The 23,809-nt window shown below is 42.9% G+C and overlaps 1 protein-coding gene across 12 annotated transcripts in view; it reads right to left on the reverse strand.

Annotated features, from left to right (window-relative positions):
• The window catches only part of GLIS3 (GLIS family zinc finger 3), a 797,279-nt gene that overhangs the window by 343,545 nt on the left and 429,925 nt on the right, over positions 1-23,809 (reverse strand). The window lies entirely within an intron of this gene.

Genomic DNA, 23,809 nt, shown 5'->3' on the forward strand with positions numbered 1-23,809 from the left:
CCACAGCTCACTAGGCTAATCCTCCACCTTGTGGTGCCGGCACACCGGGTTCCAGTCCCGGTCGGGGCACCGGATTCTGTCCCGGTTGCCCCTCTTCCAGGCCAGCTCTCTGCTGTGGCCCGGGAGTGCAGTGGAAGATGGCCCAAGTGCTTGGGCCTTGCACCCCATGGGAGACCAGGAGAAGCACCTGGCTCCTGCCCTCGGATCAGCGCGGTGTGCCGGCCGCAGCGTGCCAGCCGCGGCAGCCATTGGAGGGTGAACCAACGGCAAAAGGAAGACCTTTCTCTCTGTCTCTCTCTCACACTGTCCACTCTGCCTGTCAAAAAAAAAGACAATTACAGGGAGTGGGCCTTTAGCCTAGCAGTTAAGACACCCACCTTCCATATGAGAGTACCCAGGTTTATTTACCAGCTCTGGTTCCTGACTCCACCTTCTTGCTATTGCAGACCCTGTGAGGCAGCAATGATGGCTCAAGTAATTGGACTCCTGACATCCACACAGGAGACCTAGATTGCATTCCTGCCTCCTGGCTCCCTGCTTCAGCCTTGGCCAATGTGGGCATCTGGAGCATGAACCATCACATGGGAGCTCTCCACCAACTCTCTCTCTCCCTTTTTTTTTCCTCTCTCTCTCTCACTATCTGTCCTTCCCGGTGTCTGTCTCTCTCTGCCTCTTAAATTAAAAAAGGGAGAGCTATAAGTGAAAATTAAATACTGACAAATTATTTCCACTGAACCTATCCTGATTTTCTTTTTTAAAAAACAGTGCTATTTTTCTTTCTTTTTTAATGGTCTTTCAGTATTTTAATGAAAATATCTATGTCAAAATGCATCTGCATCCAATACACATAACCCATTGAATATGCTTGGCTTCACCTATGCTAAGCAATCTCAGAACATTTACATTAGCCAACATTTGGACAAAATCTTCTAACAAAAAGCCTATTTTATAACATAGTGTTAAATATCTCATTTAATTGACTGAGTAAAGACAAGGCTGTTTTCCAACCAAAAGCTTCAGCCAAGTCAACCCTTTGCTGCTTCTCCACAGTTTTGCTACCTAGATTGAATGGATGATGAAGCCAGTGGGAGCAGTAATGAGGAACTCTTCTTCCTAGGGCAGAATTTCACAAGTCAAGGATTATCTGTGTAACCCTCTACTCTGGATTCACACACTGAAATTAATCTGTTATTCTTTAAGAAAGAAACATTAATCCTTTTCTCCCCAACATCTCCATGATTTCTTATTATATTACCTCCTACTCCCAAATTCACTGGTCAACTTTAACCTATCTAACCATGGCAGAAGGACAGCTTCTAACAGTTACTCAGGACGATGGCCTTGAAGCATAAGAATGAACAGTTAGTTTCTTGGGAAATGTATGAGGATGTTTTGGAAAACAGTAGCACATCTCATCAGTGGGAGCAAGCGACAGTTGGACGGTGAGCCACTGTGCTCAATGCAACCTCCTCTCTTTTACTTTCCCAAATTCCAAACCTGAATACCTCCACACTAGTCAGAATTATACCTGCTTTGGAGCTCGGGCCCCATAGCCAACATGCCCGTGGAATGCATATGCTGTACTTAATATCTGTGTGTCTTATCTCTATGTCTGTGTCTTCTCATCTGTAACATAAGGAGAAAATTAACAGCACCATACAACCGCTGTGCATTAGTACTGACAACACACATAAGGGACTCAGCACTTTGTCCAGCACACGGTAGGTGTTCCACAGAAGCTAGCGGCTGCTGTTATTACTATAATTATTGCTCTTCTCTAAGAAAAAGTAGTTCTTCATAATTCCATGCATAAAACAAGATCATAAATGCTGTTTAGTTCTCTGTCCATTTCCAGTGATCTTTCTGCTTTGAGCTTAGAGCCAACTTTTTTAAAACCAGGTGTAATCACAGACAGATGAAAAGTTTTCAGTTGGCCAAGTCTGAATGTTCCTGGCTTGTCGCTCTCTGAAAACAAACTGTACAGCTTTTCTGACTACCAGATGTGCCAACTACTTGTGCACTGATTTTCATTTTGAAATACTGCTTATTTTTAGAGACAACACGGTGTGTTTTTAAAAAATGTATTTATTGCTCAGATAAGGATCCAAGTGGAGGGCATTCTCAATACCTCCTATGACATTCCAGCCAAAGTCACTGTGTGCTGGCCCAGCATGAGTGCTCTGCATTTTCGCATTTCTGAATCAAGAGGTCATCTTCACAGGGGCATGATTTTAATTAACATCTTCATTAGTTAAAAGGGTTCTCTTGAAGGTAAAGAGTTTATTGTGTCGCAGTCATCACCATGGGAGCTGCATCTTTCAGAACTAGAAGCTCTTCTAAAAACGACATGGGTGACATGGAACAACAAACATGGAAATATCGCGGGAGGAAGAGAGACGAGTATCCAACGTGCTTCTGGTTCTTACTGTTCACTCAACTGAGCTTATCAAATGCCAGCCATGACCTAGGAGGCCCACAGAGACAGTGGTGAGCAAGAGGGACCTCTGCCCATGGAGCCTAAGCCACACACGCACACATCACACCAATCATGTCTTAGGATGAGCTGATTCCTGCTCCAAGTGGGGTCCTCTGAAATGGCTTTCTTAGTAGGTCAGAAATGATGGTGCAAGAGCAACTTCACCGTTACAGAAACAGAAATGTGCACACCACCATCTGAGTCATGCTTCCTGCCCTTGCTAGAGGCCCATAGGGATCCTAAGCCTCAGAGTCCTATTCTAAAATGAGGACTTAATAGTGACTAACTCAGAGAGCTGTACTGAGGATGAAAAGCATTTAATGTGTGCCTCACCACTCTAAGTAGCAAGGTTTTCTTCTCAACTCTTTCCTTTAAAACCCACCAAAAAATTTGCAAGAATACTACAAGGAGTCTCAATTTTATCTAATCTATAAGCTTATTATTTATATTGTTATTAATTTTGAATCATTTAAGAGTAAGTCACAGATTTCATGTCCTTCATCTCTAAAATCCATAATCATGACATAATCAACAAATTCAAGATATCTATGGGATCAGGTTTGGCACAATGTTTAAGATGCTCCTTGGGACTTCCACATCCTTTATCAGAGTGCCTGGGTTCAAAGTCCCACCTCTACTCCTGATTCCAGATTCTCACTAATACACACCCTAGGGGGCACCAGATGATGGCTCAAGCAGTCAAGTCCCTGCCACCTACATGGGAGATCTGATTTCAGTTCCTATCTCCTAGCTTCATTCTGGCCCAGCCTCAGCGGCTGTGGGCATTTAAGAAATGAACCAACAGGTGTGAAAGCTTTCTCTCTCTCTCTCAAACTTTCAAACAAATTAATTTAAAAAATTTAAGACATTTAGCACAATAATATAATGCTAGTAAGTAATATGCTGTCTAAATTACCAATAATATCCTTTAAAGCAAATTTTTTCCTATCCAGGATAGTGCTTTGCAAAAAAAGTTTTGGAAACTCATGCTTGGGTGGATCTTCAAGAATGAGTTAGTAAATTACTGGATACCAGCGCACTGAAGGCAGATGGAGATAGGGAAAAGTCAGAGGAAGAAAGGACATGAGTTAATAGCACACAGAACAATAGCTAATCGCATAGGTTTTCATTCTAGCTCCACCACTAAATGACTGGCTGTGTAACCTTGGGCAATTTACTTAAGCTCTCTGCGTCTTAGCAGCCTGATATCAAAAACGGCGTTAACACTAGAAGTTACCTCTCTCAGTAGTATAGAGGATTAAAAGATCTAGCACTCATACATGTGATATACATTAGGGTACAGATTTAACACACACATAGGTGAATTGCAGTGAATTACAGTGCTCGTCGCTGGTGTCTTTCTGGCACCGCTTTCAGCATGCTTCTCTGGGTGACAGGAAACCACATGCCAACTCACTTACCCACACCCTCACATACACTTGCGGGAGACCCAGCTTTCAGGCGGCTCTCTCTCCTCACCGCATTTCATCCTTCTCTCCACTGACAGTTTTTAGAAAAGGCTGATTCTTTCAACGGAAGGTGCCAATGGCTAGTCCAACACCTTCAGGGCGTTCTAATGCACAGGAACACTATAATGGGAAATTTGAGAATTTCAAAGCTTGGCAAGAAAGAACAGGAGATTCCCTGAACCTCTTACTCATACGCTGTTAATGGGCAAATCTGTATTTTCTAAGCCTGACCCTTTTTTCCTTGTGAGCGCACAGCTAACACCCAACTGAAACAGAGTTGAAAGTCAATTAATATTATTTGCAAATGAAGTTTCTGGAACTTTGAGTTCAAATTTTCCCACTATTTCTAGTTCTAAGCATCTTAATGCTTCTAACTGGCAAGGTTTCCTTTAACAAACCCAAATAAATGCCTAATCTAAAATATATATCTTTATTTTTTTTTTAACTTTTATTTAATGAATATAAATTTCCAAAGTACGATTTATGGGTTACAATGGCTTCACCCCATACCGTCCCTCCCACCCACAGCCCTCCCCTTTCCCACTCCCTCTCCCCTTCCATTCACATCAAGATTCATTTTCGATTATCTTAATATACAGAAGATCAGCTTAGTATACATTAAGTAAGGATTTCAACAGTTTGCTCCCACACAGAAACATAAAGTGAGGAATAATAGATGATTTTTTTAAAATGATGATGAAATCAGATCAGACCTATTGTCATGTTTAATCCCAGTGAAAGTCAAGTTGGGAGTTGATAATTTTTTTTTTTTTTTTTACAGAGGATCAGTTTAGTATGCATTAAGATTTCAACAGTTTGCACCCCCATAGAAACACAAAGTGAAATATATTGTTTGAGTACTCGTTATAGCATTAAATCTCAATACACAGCACATTAAGGACAGAGATCCTACATGAGGAGTAAGTGCACAGTGACTCCTGTTGTTGACTTTACCAATTGACACTCCTGTCTATGGCATCAGTAATCTCCCTATGCTCCAGTCATGAGTTCCCAAGGCTATGGAAGCCCTCTGAGTTCTCCGATTCTTATCTTGTTTAGACAAGGTCATAGTCAAAGTGGAGGTTCTCTCCTCCCTTCAGAGAAAGGTACCTCCTTCTTTGAAGACCTGTTCTTTCCACTGAGATCTCACTCACAGAGATCTTTTGCCAGAGTGTCTTGGCTTTCCATGCCTGAAATACTCTCATGGGCTTTTCAGCCAGATCCGAATGCCTTTAGGGCTGATTCTGAGGCCAGAGTGCTATTTAGGACATCTGCCATTCTATGAGTCTGCTGGGTATCTCACTTCCCATGTTGGATCACTCTCCCCTTTATTTATTCTATGGGTTAGTGTTAGGAGGTACTAGACTTGTTTATGTGCTCCCTTTGACTCTTAGTCCTTTCATTATGATCAATTGTGAACTGAAATTGATCACTTGGAATTGTGAGATGGCATTGGTACATGCCACCTCGATGGGATTTAATTCGAATCCTCTGGTATATTTCTAACTCCACCGTTTGAGGTAAGTCAGCTTGAGCATGTCCCAAATTGCACATCTCTTCCCTCTCTTATTCCCACTCTTATATTTAACAGCAGTCACTTTTCAGTTAAGTTTCAACACTTAAGAATAACTGTGTTAAAATATATATCTTTATAATATAAACATATAATCTTAATAAGTCTTTGTAAATATTAATCTTCATAAATTTAAATATACAACCTTAACATGATCTTTTTTCGAGATTTATTTTCATTTATTTGAAAGGAAGAGTTAAAGAGAAAGAGGTCTTCAATCTGCTGGTTCACTCCCCACATGGCCACAATGGCTGGGACTGGGCCAGGCCCAAGTCAGGAGCCAGAAGCTTCTTCAGGGTCTTCCATGTGAGTGGCAGGGGCTCAAGCACTTGGGGCATCCTCAGCTGCTTTCACAGGCACATTAGCAGGGAACTGGATGGGAAATAGAGCAGCTGGGAGTTGAACTGGCACCTATATTGGATGCCAGCAATGCAGTTGGCAGACAACCTGCTAAGGCACAACGCTGGCCCCTCAATAACATAAATTAAACCATAATGGCAGGGATAATTCTATAATCATTTGCATACCCATTCCTAGCTCTTCATTTTCTTTTTTCCCATTTGAAATACTAATCCTACTTATACATTTATTTTTAATGGTTTTTTATTTTCACTGACACATTATCACTGTACCTATTTATGAAGTCTAGGATGATAATTTCATACATGTTTACAGTGTATAATGATCAAATAAGCATAATTACCATTTCCATTTCCTTAAACATTCACCATTCCTTCATTCTGAAAACCTTTGAACTCTTCCAGCTTTTTATAAAATACATAATAAACTGCAGCTTTTTATAAAATACATAATAAACTGTTGTAAATGATGGTCACAGTACTGTGCTAGCATGCACTAGAATGTACGCCCTCTAACAGTATCTTGAAGCCACTATCCAGCCTCCCTCTATCTGTCCTGTTCCCTATCCTTCCCAGCCTCTAGTAACCACTGTTGTACTCTGTTCTTCTATGAAATCAATTTTTTTTTAAACTTTCACATATGAGTGAGAACTTGTAGTATTTGTCTTCCTGTGTCTGGCTCATTTCATTTAAATAATGTCCTCCACGTCCCCCACGATGCTGCAAATGACAGGATTACATTCTTTTTCATGGCTGCATAGTAAGACCACATTAACCATTCATCTGTCAACAGACACTTCAGTTGATTCCAAATCCGGGCTATTATGAAGAGGACTGCAACAAACGTGAGGGTGCCTTGAAATGCTGATTGCATTTCCTTTTGATACATACCAAGTGGAACAGCAGGATCTACAGAAGTTCTGTCTTTAGTTTTTTGAAGTACTGCAATACAATTTTCCATAATAGCTGCTCTAACTTATATTCCCACCACCAGTGCAGATCTCCCCTTTCTCTGCACCCTCACCGTAGTTATTTTTTGGCCCTTGCTGCTCATCATTCTATCTAAGGTGAGAAGATGTCCTGCTGTGGTTCTGATTCGCATTTTCCTAATGATTAGTGATGTTGCCACTTCTCGTTTTGTAAGCAGAGGAATTGCCTTTCTTACACAACTGGCCCTTCTCTATCAAACTAGGAGGAACAAGTGGGCATGAGAAACTCAGGAAACCCTTTCTGTTCTCCTCCCAGGACTAAGCTCGCCTACAGAGAGACACAGACCTTCTGTACACAGGATGAGCCTCACTTAAGGAGGCTTTTTGTGACCACAAAGTACTGGACTGGGTAGGTTAGATTACCTAATTCCACGGTCAGTCAATAGGTCCACTCAGCCCTCACACTGAGCTATACTTCCCACCCTTTCCTATATTAGGGGGAAAAATGATATTGTGGTAGGGAAACAATGTACTATTTATTATGGACCTCCTCCCAAGCCCAAATTATGTTGGGAATTTAGCATTTACATCTCTTCTTTAAGGTTTCATAGCCTTAGCAGATAACAGAATATTATCTAGAATGTACATTCTATCTTTCATTTGAGATTATCTTTATCGATATTTTAAATCCAAACGTAATATAGATTTATGTATACATGTGTTTTAAAAACCCAAATAATGTGAATGAATGTAAAGAAAAAGCTCAGATTCACACCTCTCCCTAATATCACTAAAGATAACCAGCTCCAGTAGAGAAAGGTGTGTCCTTTCTCATCTTTCTCTAAGCTCACCTAAATGTGAATGTGAACACTGTAATTCTAAAGGCAATGTGAGTTGGTACACATCGCCCCCTCTATCTCTACAGATGTCATCAGAATTACCTGTGTTAACAAATAATAATGTCTTTAAACTAACAGTGAAATATATCATAACACATACACACATTGCTATATCATTATACCTGGGTGCCTGTCAATAAGATAATCTTGGGAAAAGCATCTTACCAATTCCAGCCCTTCCTCTTCTCTCAAGTAAGATAAGCATTACCAATATGAAGCATAAAAAAAAAAAAAAAAAAACAACTTTGGATGGGCTGGCATTGTGATATAGCAGGTAAAACTACTACCTAAAACGCTGGCATCCCATAGGGCTACCAGCTCATGTCCGGCTGCTCCTGTTCCCATCCAGCTCCCTGTTAATGCACCTGGGAAAGAAGCAGAATATGGCCTAAGTGCTTGGGCCCCTGCACCCACATGGGAGATCCAGGAGAAGCTCCTGGCTCCTGGCTTGGGCATGGCCCAGCTCTGACTGTGGCTGCCATTTGGAGAGTGAACCAACAGATGGAAGATCTCTCTAGGCCGGCACCGCGGCTTACTAGGCTAATCTTCTGCCTGCGGCACTGGCACCCCGGGTTCTAGTCCCAGTCGGTGCACCGGTTCTGTTTCGGTTGCTCCTCTTCCAGTCCAGCTCTCTGCTGTGGCCCAAGTCCTTGGGCCTTGCACCTGCATGGGAGACCAGGAGGAAGCACCTGGCTCTTGGCTTCGGATCAGTGCAGTGCCCTGGCCATAGTGGCCATTTGGGGGGTGAACCAACAGAAGGAAGATCTTTCTCTCTGTCTCTCTCTCTCTCTCGAACTCTGCCTGCCCCCCCCCCCCGAAAAAAATGGAAGATCTCTCTCCCTCAATGTAATTGTGACTTTCAAATAAATAAATAAATCGTTTAAAAATAAAAAAATAAAAGAATTTTCAAGACTGGAGAACGCAGAAGAGTGCACAATCACTCCCTCATTCCTCAAAAATAATAAATAAATAAAATAGAAAAGCACCTTCTTTTTACCACAGGAGGGGGCAATTCTCCCTTTCCCCGCTCTCTAATGTAAAAATACACCAAAGAGGCTGGAGCAGGTGGAGGCATTTGGCACAGCAGTTAAACTGCCACTTGAACACACACATCCCATATCACAGTGCCTGGTTCAAGCCCCAGCCCCTCTGCTTTCAATAAAGCTTCCTGCTAATGAGAATCTTGGGAGGCAGTGGATGATGGTTTAAGTACTTGGGTCCCTGTCCCCATATGGGAGATGCACATGGAGTTCCAGGCTGCTAGCTTCAGCTTGGCCAAGCCCTGGTTATTCCAGGCATTTGGGGAGTAAACCAGTGCATAGAAACCTTGTGTTGTGTGTGTGTCTGCCTTTAAAATAAAATGAAACTAAATAAACTGTTAAAAAATTTAAAGACTGCTAGAGCATAGGTCCTTAGCTTCTCCCACCTTTCCCCACGCTCCTCTGTAAAAGCAAAATGAATACATCCATGCATGCCAGACATACCAGGGCTGTTACGCAGTGCTTGGTCAAATGCATCACATTTTCCTGCTGAGATATAGCAGTGACAATTTAATGAACATATGTGAGTGTCCACTGTGTTTCTCTGAAATACAGCAAGGCATGGTTGAAGGGCTATGATCACCAAAGGATGAAAACCAGAATGAAATAACTGGCTCCTCTATTCTGGGGCAAAGCATTTCAATTTGGCAAAGGTTACAAATGCTCAAAACTGCACAAAATCTATGAGAGAGAAGGAATGCAGGGTACAGCACCCTGACTCCTCAGAGGGTACCTCTCACCTAGGAACAAGGGGAATGCTACTGGGCTGCACAGGCCTAAGCATGAAGCACAGACACAGGCCCTGAGAAAGGGAGTGGGCAATCCCTGCGCATAGGGTAACTGGCTGAAGAGTGTAGAGGCATTCCCCACACTTAAAGATGTTCAAAGCTGTTAAACCATCAACGAGACAGGCTCATGGAGATGTCCATGGTGAAATAACTTTGGGGAAACCCAATACAGCAAAGTTCAACTATCTCTTTACTACAGGTCTTTTCAGAGCTTTGAAATGGTTATTTATTCATTGATTGCATTTATTTTTTCTACTTGAAAGAGTGACAGAGAGACAGAAGGATCTTCCATCCTCTGGTTCACTCCTCAAATGCCCCCAATAGCCAGGGCTGGCCCATGCTGAAGCCAGAAACCCAGAACTCACTCCATCAAGGTCTCCCATGAGGTTAGCAGCAGACTAAGCACTCCAGTCATTATCTGCTGCCTCCCACGTACATTAGAAGGGAGCTGGGCCAGCGCTGCAGCTCACTTGGCTAATTCTCCACCTGTGGCACCAGCACCCCGGGTTCTAGTCCTGGTTGAGGTGCCGGGTTCTGTCCTAGTTGCTCCTCTTCCAGTCCAGCTCTCTGCTGTGGCCCAGGAAGGCAGTGGAGGATGGCCCAGGTCCGTGGGCCCTGCACCCGCATGGGAGACCAGGAGGAGGTGCCTGGCTCCTAGTTTCGTAGCGCGCCAGCCATAGTGGCCATTTGTGGGATGAACCAATGGAAGGAAGACCTTTCTCTCTCGGTCTCTCTCTCTAATTCTGCCTGTCAAAAAAAAAAAAAAAAAAAAAAAAAAAAAAGGAAGGGAGATGGACTGGAAGTGGAGCAGCCAGGAATCAAAGCAGGCACTCCAAGATGGGATATGAGTGCACCCACCAGCTTTGGTTTAAGCAGTTGTACCTCAATGCCCACCCCCTCAGGGACTTTAAAAATGAAAACATATGAAATAAATCTCTCAGAGGAACAAATTCTATGCAACATACATTGTTCAGGGAGTTTCTCCTCCCCAAGGACTCATCCAAGCTAGGCATTCTAAGGGAAACTATAAGCTAAAGGATGCGGGAAGAAGGAACACATGAATGGCAAGGAAACAGCAGGGTGCAGACAGGCACACAGAAGGGAGGAGGCCTGGTGTGTCCTGGGAAAGTGAGAAGCCAGGCTGCCTGCAAGAGAAGTAAAGGAGATAGAGCTCAGAGAGTTGGTTCAACTGTCCGGAGGACCTGATATAAAAGTTTGAATACTGCATAGGCTCTAAGCCTGGGTACCTAATAGCATCACCAGGAAAACTTTTCAAAAATGCAAATGCAAATTCCAAGGCAGGCCTTTGGCTTACCAGTTTAAGACATACCAATCTGCATGTCCGGGTTTGAGTTCCAGGCCTGACACATGATTCTAGATTCCTGCCTAGGCAGCCATAGGAGGCAGCAGTTGATAGCTCAAGTTATTGGGTTCCTGTCATACACATGGAGACGTGAGTTGAGTTCTGGGCTCCTGGCTTGGGCCTTCCAGGCATTGTAGGCATTTGAAGGTGAGTGAGTAGAATAGAATATATTTCTATCTATGTCTGTCTGTCTTTCTGTCTCTCTGTCTCTGTCTCTCTCTCTCTCTCTGGCTACTAATAAATAAAAATAAATACAAATTCCTAGATACCACTACAAAACAATCAAACAGGATGATGCTGGTGTATCTGGTCAGTACCATGCATATAAAGACCCAGTGCCCTAGGCAATCAGACTCCTTCAGGAAGCAGAGTTCAACCAATATTAATCTGGCAGAGATTCATGAACCAGAAGCTGGACGAACAGTGCTGAGGCCACAGAGCAGTGAATGGCAAAATAAGAAAGCAATAGTTACAGAAGCAAGTTAGAGTAAGATTGAAGACTTTATAATTGATTCATAAAGATTCAAGAAAACAAACTGCAAGGGCTGGATTATATAAAGTCCATTTTGTGACTCTGTTCTGAAGTGAGCCAGCCAACAGGTCAGATCCAAACCCAGGGAGATTTCCATGAATCATGCAATCTCCCACCACCTTGTTCCCAGCAGCTTAGGTTGAATATCCCATGTTTATCCCACAAAGAATCTAACTGCCATGCCAACAATCTTCCATTCTTACTCAGCACTCAGGAATGCTGTGCACAAAGTGTGGAATCACCAGCCCTACTCATTTCACTTCATCCCTGCAATAGATGGAGTCAAATTTATATCCTGAGAGATTAAAAACTATCATCTTCCTTTTTGGACTACTCAGGGCCCTGGATTCCTGGGCCTGAGGCCTCAAATCTTGCTCCCTGTCTCCGGGCAGTCCTGATAAGAGATTAAGAATCCACAGTTCCAAGCCATCTCATAAAGACGGAAAGATAAATTAAGCAATATTTCCGGGGTTTATATTCTAAAGTCTCATCAGTCAGCTATTGTACATCAATTATCAACTAATTAGTAGAGAGTCTTATGCTGACCCTTCTGTTCTCTCTAGTAATGATTTGCCAAGTTAACTGAGAGCTGCTCTGCTCCACAGAGACTCTTAGTATAGCAGAAGTGTTAAATAAAGTTCACCAACAATTAGCCTAGAAAACCAAAGAGGAAATGTAAGCACATTTTACTGCTTTTCCCTCGACAAATTTTCTAACAATCCCATGGGGAAGATGGCAGATCTATTTGTTAAATAAGCAAACCATTACTCTGAAAAACTGAAATACCAGTACAGGCACAATTTTGTAATTTATCGCTCACGGATCAGGTATTCATTTATTGTTTCGCTGCTCTGTGTTATCTTATATACTCTAGGGAGAGCAAGCACATAGATGAGTCAGGCAATTCTTGCTCACAAACTCATATAATAGGCTTTAACCAAGGCTCATCTAGTGGATTAATCTATGAAAATATATTTAGGTGAAATTATTATCCTTAACTCTACAAAAAGAGGACTTCCATAAACACAAGAAAGAATGAGAGGAAGGGAGGGAGGAAGTATACTTTAATGGGAAAAAACCAGCTCCATTTCCAAGATCACAAACAGACCACATTTACTGAGTGCAAGCTCCGTGCTCTGCTAGAATAATGGAGTCCCAGGCCACTGAACTAGCCCTTGGTCAGAGTCTCTGACCAACTAGAAAAAGTTTGCACTGACATCGGAAACAATCCTAAACTGAGTTATTTTAATGGTAAGGACAAAAAAAGAAAAAAAAAGCTTAAAGAAAGAAAGGATCTATACAAACTGAGGGAGGCTACAGATAAGGAAATAAGACCTGATCTCAACCTTTCAATGGCTGGAGCAGGGTGGACTAGGCAAAATCAAGTGGAGGCAATGGATGGAAAAAGGATTACAAAGGTAGCACAGGGGAAGAAGAAAGGAATAGAGATGCTAAAGTCAGAATGGCTTCACTTACCAGCTCTCTGACCAGAGGCAAGTTCCTTAAACTCTGTCTCTATGTTTCCTCTAAAAAATGGAGATGATAATTGTTCCTACTGCAGGGAGTGCTCAACACTTCATTGTATAGACAGCACTTAGAACAGCAGCCAGGAAGTAGTCCATAAGCTTAGGTATTCATATGCTTTCTTTTTTTTAAATTACATGTCATACTTTTTAAAAATATTTATTTATTCATTTGAAAGTCAGAGCTACACAGGGAGAGAAGGAGAGGCAGAGGCAGAGACAGTAAGGTCTTGTGCTGGTTCACACCCCAATTGGCCACAATGGTTGGAGCTGCACTGATCCCAAGGCAGGAGCCAGGAACCTCCTCTAAATTACCAAAGAGCTAGAAATATTACTAATTTTCCCCCTCTCTCCATATGCTCTGCTAGACACACAAACACACACACACACACACACACACTCTATATATAAATCACTGGAAATTTCTTTTAGTATCTAATAGTTGGTTGAGTGGCTAGCTTCCAGTCATCCTTCATATTACATGTAACTTCTTCTTTTTTTTTTTTTTTTGACAGACAGAGTGGACAGTGAGAGAGAGAGAGACAGAGAGAAAGGTCTTCCTTTGCCATTGGTTCACCCTCCAATGGCCACCGCGGCCGGCACGCTGCGGCCGGCACACTGCGCTGATCCAATGGCAGGAGCCAGGTGCTTCTCCTGGTCTCCCATGGGGTGCAGGGCCCAAGTACTCAGGCCATCCTCCACTGCACTCCCTGGCCACAGCAGAGAGCTGGCCTGGAAGAGGGGCAACTGGGACAGAATCTGGCACCCGACCGGGACTAGAACCCTGTGTGCCGGTGCCCCAAGGCGGAGGATTAGCCTAGTGAGCCGCGGCGCCAGCTACATGTAACTTCTTAGTCTTGAAAAGTCAAGTCATCATTGACAGCTGCAAGGCTACCTTTACTTCCCCCCAAACTGTGATTCCTAAGAACTGTCCAAAACATGTATACTCTATCCAGAAGTGTTTTCTGTTACACGTGGGCTTACCCATCCAGATGGGATGCTCAGAAACACCAAACCTGGAGAAAAGGCAGATGGTTACTGGGATTACTTTCTTTCATATTAAAAAACAAGGCTGGGATACTTGTTGGAAATGGGAAGCACTCAGCTTCCTTCAGAAAAGACCCCTAGGGCTAATCAATTGTCTCAGGAGCCAGCTACCATTTATTCCCCAGGCTGGAGATTCTTGACTCTCCAAAGCCCATTTGGCAGCTGGGGTGCACTGCAAGAAAACCTGCTGAACTGTCGTATTTGTATTTTGTGTTCTCTTGTTCCAAGAGAGGTTACTATAAAAGGGCTAATCCTGTGTAGAAATTTAAATTCACTGACCTTGCACCAGGTGCTCTAAACTGCAGAGCCTTCTGAAAATGGAGCAGGCATCCAGGAGGAACAGGAAAGAAAGAAAAAGGTGAGCTGGCCAAGTCGAGGAAGAAGAGCAGTCAGATGGTTCTCTGAGTGGAGAGGCAGCCCCCACAGGAAGGCAGCAGAGGCAGAGGATGTGGCTGCATGGCACAGGTACACAAGGCTAGACTTTGGGACCTGGAGCTCCCAGTTCCAGCAAAGATTTCTACAACCAAGCCATGCACAGATCAGAAAACTCCTAGAGACCATATGGACTTGGCCAACAGGCATCTTGGCAGTAACCTGATGGACCAAGAACCAGAAAAGCTCTTGGAATTTTCTGCTCTGTATAAAGACCCTGGAGTATTGTCTTGTTTTAGCAGAGTATCAAGATGTCCCAAGTAACAATGACTGAGATTAAATTTCCCCTTAATCAGCAAGATGGGGTCTTGGAGTTTGATGTGTTTTGATTTAAAGGAAATAACTTCAAGAACCATTTCTAGTGCATATTAGTTGGTAGAGTAAGTCATACCCACTATAGATTCATTTAAAATTAGAAAGATGAGGAGTATGAAATAAATACCTTTTGGCTCAAGCTACACGTCATTGTGCAAAAATTACACGACTTCAACCAAAATACAAAAACAAAATTCTAACATCACATCAGGCATTTGGCCAGGGCTTACACGGATAATTCCCATTCTATTTCTTTTATTTCAAGATATTTTTTAATTTATGAGAAGTAGGATAACCTAAACATCTCTGGAAACATGACTAGAACATGAATTGGAACTAAAGTGAATGTGACTGCTTTATCTGTATACTCTGTAGATGCTAATTTAGACACTGTATCTGTAATAACCCTGAACTATTAATATCTAAAATTGGGTCAAACAAGGAGGAAGAGAACTGCTTACAACCCAAAGTCTTCCCCATCGAAATGAAAAGCAATCCTAATACATATCAATGCCAGTATGAAAAAAAAAAAACTAAATTAAAAGCTGTGATTATGTTCTCCCAAAAATAATACACTTTTAAAAAAGGATTAGTTGTTACTCATCCAAATTTGAACACTAAAGTTGAGAATAAATGTGAATAAAAAGTTGAATGCTAATCAAGTTGAAAGCTTACTTCACAAATTCTTGGAAGAGAATAAATAACACATCACAAGCAACATAAGACCCTTTGACTTTCAAAGTAAATGAGGAGAGAAATCAAATCCCTGCCCCATTCTGAAAGGGTCAATTAAGCAGAGGCCTTAACTTGGTAAATACAGTGCTTCCTCATCTGACTGCTGTAGGGTGAATCAATCTGTTAGTTCTTCCAGGATTTGCTACCCTCTGTTCTAAACAAAACATATCAAAACAAAAATAATCATTACAGACAGAAGTCTCACTTTGATCTGTTTGCCCAATGAGAACAGGAACCTTGAGCAAAAAATCCACAGTTTGGAAAAAAATATTGTAACAAATCCCTATTAGTACCTTACAATGGGAAGAAAAATTAGGAAATCATTTCCAGAATATTTTCAATAAGAAAAATTGTTAGATATTAATCTTAGGAAGACCATACTAACTCTAAATTCTCAAAATGGAGTCAATATAATTTGCTTCCAAGCCTAATCCATCTAAGTGTATGAAATCTTAGCACTTAAGGATATGCACGTTTCAGAGAAATTCTAAGAAGTCAAATTACTTTTTAAGGCTGAAGGATTAGTAAGGAAATAAATCACTTTGGCCAAATTTCACGAGAATCCATTTACTTCTGTGTTACAGCTATTAAATACTAGCTAGCCAAATCTACTCTTTGAAATACTCATCTTGCAAAGTGTTCAGAAAAAAAATAATAAATAGAGGCAATTTTAACTCTTTTTGTCAGATTTATTGTGGTTTAAGTGACAAAATAAAATGTATAAATTTAAGATGTACAACATGATGCTTTAATATACATATACACTGTGAAATGATCACAGTCAAGCTAGTTAATAGACCCATCATTTCACATAGCTACCTTTGTGTGTGTGTATGGGGGGGGGGTACTTAAGATTTATCCTCTTAAAAAATTTCAAGTATACAGTAAGTGTTGTTCATTACAGCCACTCTGCTGTGCATTGGATCTCTAAACATAAGCATCTTGCAAAGTACTGAAACTTCGTACTCTCTGTCCAATATCTCCTTGTGTCTCCTACTCCCAACTGCAGCCCGTAAAACTGCCACTCCACTCTCAGCTTCTTGGAGTTCCATTATTTCAGATTCCACTAGTTTACTTTTAAAAGTTTATTGAAAACAAAATTAAAACATAGGTTTAGGTATGGGCTCTTAGCCCAGCAGTCTCATGCCATAGTGCCTGGGTTTGATATCCAGCTCTGATTCCTGACTTCGTGCTGATGCAGACCCTGAGAGGCAACAACTATTGGCTCAAATAATTGGGTTCCTGCTCACACATATGGGAGGCCTGAATCCGGCTCCTGGTTCCCAGACTTTATCCAGTCCATTGGAGGCATCCGGAGAGTGAATCAGTAGAAGAGTTCTCTCTCTCTCTCTCTCTCTCTCTCTCTCTCTCTCTCTCTCTCTCTCTCCCCCCTCATTCCCTCCCTCTATTTCCCTCTTTCTCTCCCTCTCTCTATTTCCCTCTCTTTCTCTCTTTCCCCCTCACTGCCTTTCCTTTTCCCTGTCCCTCTCTCTCTCAAATAAACAAGCTAAATAATTTTTAAAAAAGATAAACTATATATATATAATGAAAACTCCCCCATATATATATATACACATATACCTATATATATGATTATACGTAAGTTTATTTTAGTGCAAAACAATTTTGAGATCAAGCATAAAAAGGGTCTTCAAGATATTCATAGGAAATGTGCATTATGAAAAAACTGTCTGGATTCCAAAGCTGTTTTGCACCAAAATAAACTTATCTTTTAATGCCATTCTTCCATGAACTTTTCAGAGAGCCTCATCTGAGGTCATCTAGCACTTGGCTTTCTGCCCTATCTTTTCATCGTTCATCTATCAAGCACATGGAGCTATGTATGGTGAACCTAGCCAAAAGCTCAAAAGAGATTCTGCCCCATGATCAGAACTCTAGGCTCAAGCCAATGAGAAACAAAAGGGAATGGACAATTTCTTCCTTCCTGTTTAAACGCTGTAAGCACATTTGTTTGGAAAGACTGCCCTGCTATTTTCTTTCCAAAGTATGTCAGAGTGGTTTGGGGGAGGGTGGGAAGATAGGGCAGCAGGCACAGTTGTTATTGTACCTCCGAGAGAAGGCAAGGGGACAAAGAATGGGAAACCTCGTCCCATGAATGCTGCGCTGTCAGCCAACACCAGCAGCACAAGGAACGCTGGTGACACCTCAGTCCAGAGGAGGAAAAACTATAGCCCAAAAGAAAATCTGCAAAGGAGATGTATAATTTAGCTCCACCGACTTGTTTTCTGACACGTAGCCTTGAAAAGAACAATTTTACCTCAGAAACTTGGCAGATACAAACTGATTTTTTTGATAAGTTATAACGTGCATTTTACTAAATGCATGAAGAGAGAGAAAGGCCAGGTATCCCAAGAAGGGGAGGTTGTCAGGTTTCTCGTTTCTGTGTCATTTTTGTTTAGTCGGTCAAATGAAAATCCAAAACCATATAATTAGATGGTTGTTTATACATGATTAAGCATGAGCTCATTGGACCCTACATGCCAAAAAGTCAGAGATGTGGTTAAAGGCAAGAAGGAACTATTAATAAAAGGAAATAAAGCTGTAATACATTTTTCACTTATGAATAAAAATAATTCAAAGGTCTCTGGCTGGAAAAAGAAAAAAAATCAACCATGAGTAGGGGCAAGAAACCAGATAATTTTATAAATGGCTAGAATTCATGAGATATAAAATATAAACTAATGGTATGAAAAAGGTTTTTCTCCTCTCTGCAAATCTTCTTATGCCTCTCATAAACATAACTCAAAATGAGAAGATAACAAAACTTACCTGTATTCTATTGCTCTAGAACTGTGCTAGGAAGTACATAAGCAAGAACACATTGTGCATTTACAAGTTACTTGTTCTTCAGCTCCTCTGCAGAAACCAGTAGCTGTCACCTCCATTTAAAAAAGGCAGTGTCCTTTTGTTTTCTACAACTGCAGACTTCTCTGCCGTAAATGAAGTAAGCCCGATGAAATCAAGGTTTACCTGAGGATGCCCTGGAGCATCTGCCACCTGAGACTGGAGTGCTGTAAAGTGGCGCATCCACTGCTCTTAGAACCAAACACCAGGCTATGGGTGAGGTCAGTGGCAAGACTTTGAGATGACAGACAATGAACTGATCCAGGATCAGCCTACTTAGTCCTCCTTGGCTAAGGATTGCAAGGCTGAAGGCTCCCCTTACTGGGAGTATACACAAATTCAGGGCACCTCAGAATGCTACCAGGGCAAAGGAAAAAGTAACCCCGGAAGTGGTTCAACTGTGTGTTATTATATACAACCAAATAACTCTTTGGGTCACCAACGATATGATTAGGACCTCTGCACATAACTGCTAAGAGTACACAATAGGACCACTGATATGTACTAAAACTAAAACTAAAAACAAGGAAAGCCCACAGGAAATCCAATACACAGTCTTAAGAACAAAGTTGCCGGCTCCGCAGCTCACTTGACTAATCCTCCGCCTGTGGCGCCGGCACCCTGGGTTCTAGTCCCAGTCGGGGCACCGGATTCTGTCCCGGTTGCTCCTCTTCCAGCCCAGCTCTCTGCTATGGCCCGGGGAAGGCAGTGGAGGATGGCCCAAGTCCTTGGGCCCTGCACCCGCACTGGAGACCAGGAGGAAGTACCTTGACTCCTGGCTTCGGATCGGCACAGCGCGCCAGCCGTGGCGGCCATTAGGGGAGTGAACCAACGGAAAAGGAAGACCTTTCTCTCTGTCTCTCTCTCTCTCTCACTAACTCTGCCTGTCAAAAAAAAAAAAAAAAAGCCAGCGCCGTGGCTCAATAGGCTAATCCTCCACCTTGCGGCGCCGGCACACCGGGTTCTAGTCCCGGTTGGGGCGCCGGATTCTGTCCCGGTTGCCCCTCTTCCAGGCCAGCTCTCTGCTATGGCCAGGGAGTGCAGTGGAGGATGGCCCAGGTGCTTGGGCCCTGCACCCCATGGGAGACCAGGAAAAGCACCTGGCTCCTGGCTCCTGCCAGGATCAGCGCGGTGCGCCGGCTGCAGCGGCGGCCATTGGAGGGTGAACCAACGGCAAAGGAAGACCTTTCTCTCTCTGTCTCTCTCTCTCACTGTCCACTCTGCCTGTCAAAAAAAAAAAAAAAAAAAAAAAAAAAAAAGCTAACATGGATCTCAGAATGCTCAAAACATCCATAATGCCTAGAAGCATATGTTCTGACTCTTACAGCCTGACCCTCAGAACAATGTCTCCAAGTCACAGCAACAGCTAGGAGGCCCTCCACTCTCAAAGTTCCTCTCCCTTCTCCCTCCCTCTCCCTTCCTTCTCTCTTCCTTTCTTGCCACTCCCCTCTTCCTATCCCTGTCCTGCAGCATCTGCCAGAGCAGCCTTCAGTCATGTACACACCTGCTCACTGGAATTTAAACAGAATATATTTCACTTAAATCTACATCATAAAGTACAAAGTAGAGAAACTCCTGCAAAGCTCATTTCCAAAAACTAAGATGATCACAGTGAGCACACATGTGAAAAGGGATAGACAACTGAGACAAAACACAATACTCAGTGAGCAACCTGAACCTACAAAACCCTACATGTTACCTACATGTCCTTCATGAAACAGGCACTTTGTTCTGAAGATACGTTTTAATTATTGACTTAATTTGATCAAATTTTCAGTTCTTAACATAGTCCCCTCATGCCAGAAATCTCCTAAAGCTGAGGGGAAAATAGACTTTCATAAAACAAGTTCCTTCCGTGCCAGAAAGTCATGATTTCTCTTTTTGTCTTCACCGTTAACAGGGAGAAACGACTCACTAAATTAATAAGTATTGATTACTTGAAATAGTTTAATGTCTACTATAGTTCCTGATAAGAAATGTGATAATTTATTCCTAAACAATGTGCGGCATGTGAGTCAGAACCGTTTTTCATCAATAATTAATATTAATAATTAACAAGTATAAACAACAAAAATACCTCTTGGAACTGTTTCAGTCTGGCCCTTTCCTCATTCCACAGGCTGCCTACTGCCCCTCTTTACCCTCCATGTGGGGTTAATAACTAAACTTCCCTCATCTCTGACATGCAACACTACCCAGCAGCAATCTTCCCAAGAATGCACTCACAAATACGCAAGATTGAAAAGAAGTCTTATCAAAGTCACCTGTACATGGCAAGCAAATGTCTACCCTGGCACCTGCAGGGACAATTCCCTTAACAGCAAATTCAGTTCTTCTCCAGGAAGGACAGAACCCTGAAGAAATTTCACCTCAAGATACCTATTCTTTAATCCAAGGATTAGCCTGGTAACAAAAATCGAACAGTCCTCTAGACAAACACAGCAAAAGGGACAGACAATGCCAGAGCTGTTCATTTAAAACAGGCCAGACCCAACGTACCAGGATGTTTTGCAGTTTTAGGGGGTACATGGTGATGTTTCCACACACATGCACCCAGGATTTTCCTTGGCACTCCATCTGAACAGCATTCTCTTCGACTTTATAAAACCACACTGCAGTCCTTCCTCCTTTTTGATTCTCTGCCCAACAGCACCCTGAGATGGCTTTAGATCTCATACCTAATTAAAGGCACTTTACCAGCTGTCTCTTGTTTTCTAGCCATGCTGCCCTAGCTCCTGATACTTACAGTCTTAAACCCATTGCAATGAATGTCCTTCAGCCGCTCATTGCTTTACCCAAATGAACTGAACATCATGCAGGTAAACATCTTTAAAAGTTTTGCAAGCCCACCATGGTGCTCTGTTTTAATTTCCTGCTCCCAGTACAAATTCTCCAATTCCTAATCCCCTTCCTCCACATACCTCCATTCCATACATTACCATTCTTGTGGAAAAATGATCAGAATCATCAGCAAATGCCCCTCCTGCTTATAATACTCATGTCCCCAGGCTGCTCAGCCACTGACTCTGCAAGTTGTTAGGAGTAAGTCCTGGCTCCCTGGAGCTTCCATAGGCAGGGTCTGGTAGGTTACACGTGTGGGTATAGAGGTGTTTACCTCTGCTCTTCGCTGGGGGCCTTGCACAGCAGTGCCGAGTACTTTGTATACATTTCCAGGGCTACCTGCTCTGTGGTTTCATAAATTACAGGCAGCAGGAACATTCAGGGACTGCTAGGACATTCAGCACAGGCTGGCATGCAGAGAGGAAAGCATCTGACAAATGCAGCCCAAGAAACAATGTCTCCCTTCAAGTGGAACTTCGGCTGGTGGAGGCAGCCAGGGCTGGCCGGTGTGAACAATACCGGGCAGGTCATTAACTTGCCTGGGTCACAGCAGACGGCGATGAGCTCACCCCACCTTTCTGGAAAGGCGCTATTTTAGCTGCTGAGTTTATACAAATAAAACCCATAATTTCTAATGGCTAAACTAGGAATGTGTTCAAAAATAGCTCCAAAACCCTGCAGACGACACAGGGGGGATTCACAGAGGTGCGTCTAAGACTGTTCAAGTTTGTGCTCATCTCTGAAAAAAGCCACGTGTGTAGTACGTTGAAAATGCGCAACCACATAAGCAAACCAGGCTTGTTCTTTTGAAGCCAATTGGTTACCACCTTATTCTATTTCTCCCTTCTCCTTTTTCCCTTTTGCATGGGATAGAGCAAGTTAGTCGTTAACTACACAAAAGAGTTAACTTTTAACTTGAACACTAGGAATGTTTCAGCTCTCAATCCTTCCTCCCTTTTTCTTATTATAGCACAACCACCTTCAGGAGAACTCTCCAGATCCCTGATCCTGGATGAGATCTGGCTGCAATATTTTCCTTGCCCCAATCACAGGAGGCTTCACTCCAGCCCTAATGCACCACACCACAGCCCCTCTCTGGGCAGCCTGAGTCTCTGGCCACCACTTGCAACACTCCTCCACCCATAGCTGCCATCCTCCTATGGTCACGGACCAGCTCCAAGGCCAATGCCAACTTGAAACAAACCTTCCAGATTCCCGCCTACAACTGTGCCATGCTTTAGTCCTCCTCTCAACGCCCAGCTGGTGTGAACTGCGCATATTTTTGTGTTACTAACCCCTTCTTTCACCTTAAGTCCCTGCAGTTTACTTTTCTCCCGTTAACCGGCTGTTTCCACCCTACTGCTCACCCACAGAGCACCAGGCCACAGCCACCCGCAGCAGGCAGACCCTCATTCAATGTCTTCGGAGAAGCAAAGCCCCCAGCACACCTGTACCGTGTTTGTAGGGCCGCTTTCCATAGGAAGCTGAGGGAAAGGCTAGAGGGGGAACATGACTTTATTATTTAACATGAGGGGAAATATAAATAAATAGAAGAGGGAGATTGCTGAGAGGCCCCGGGGGTTGGAGTGGTGTGGTGGGAGCTGCCTCTTTCTCGCTGTCCTGGCCATTCCTACTCAACTCTCTCCCCCTCATTGCACACGCAGCTCCTCCCTATCCATGCAGCCCTTGCCTAAGTGACTTGTCACCTGTTCCATGAAGCCCCTCATGGAAACAAGAATATAGCGAAGCCGCTTCTCCTCTGACCCATCTTAGCTATTCATGAGCACCCCCAAACAAGCACAGAGGTCACTGAGCTATTGACTTGTAATCACACTGGCTTTCCAAGAACTGAGACTATCACAACCACTGCTACTACTGCTACTATAACAACTCAACTAGACAGGAAACATAAAATGAGGAGCAAGCATTTGGCCTAACGGGTGAGACACAAGTTGAGGGCACCCAGGTCTCACGTTAGAGTGCCTGCATTCAATAGCAGGCTCTGGCTCCTGATTCCAGCTTCCCACTTATGTCGACCCTGAAAAGCAGCGGTGATAGCTCAAGTAGCTGTCATGCACACCTTCTGGTTCCTGGCTTCTGTCCCCAGTCACTGCAGGCATTGGAGGAGGGAATACAAGAATGGGAATACTCTCTATCTCCCTCATAAATAAATCAATAGATCAATCATAATATAGAGCTAACATTAATGGAAGGCTTACTTGGTACCAGAGGCAGCTGCCTGGCTCTGTATCTAGATTAACACACTCAGCTCATGTAACCCTGATTATTACCATCCCATTTCATAGTGGAGGTTTAAGTTCAGAAAACACAGCAACTTACTAAGAATGCAGCTTCAAACCCAGGTAGTCTAACCCAAAGAATGCACATGGCTATCTATGAGCTTGCAGACTTTCAATAGCACTCTTCACATGACTGGACAAATGGTCCTAAATGGAGAGAATTCAAGGACAACTGAAAACCCATTCCTCTCCCAAAACTGAAACAAACACTCATTCTGAGTCTCCAACATCTTGGCTTCCACACACAGGCAACGGTCAGGAATCACACCTTATTTTATTCTGTGTCAGCATCCTCAGTGGTATTGGGCATGCAACCACAAACA

This window comes from Oryctolagus cuniculus, chromosome 1 (assembly GCF_964237555.1).
Source record: "Oryctolagus cuniculus chromosome 1, mOryCun1.1, whole genome shotgun sequence".
Taxonomy (NCBI): domain Eukaryota; kingdom Metazoa; phylum Chordata; class Mammalia; order Lagomorpha; family Leporidae; genus Oryctolagus; species Oryctolagus cuniculus.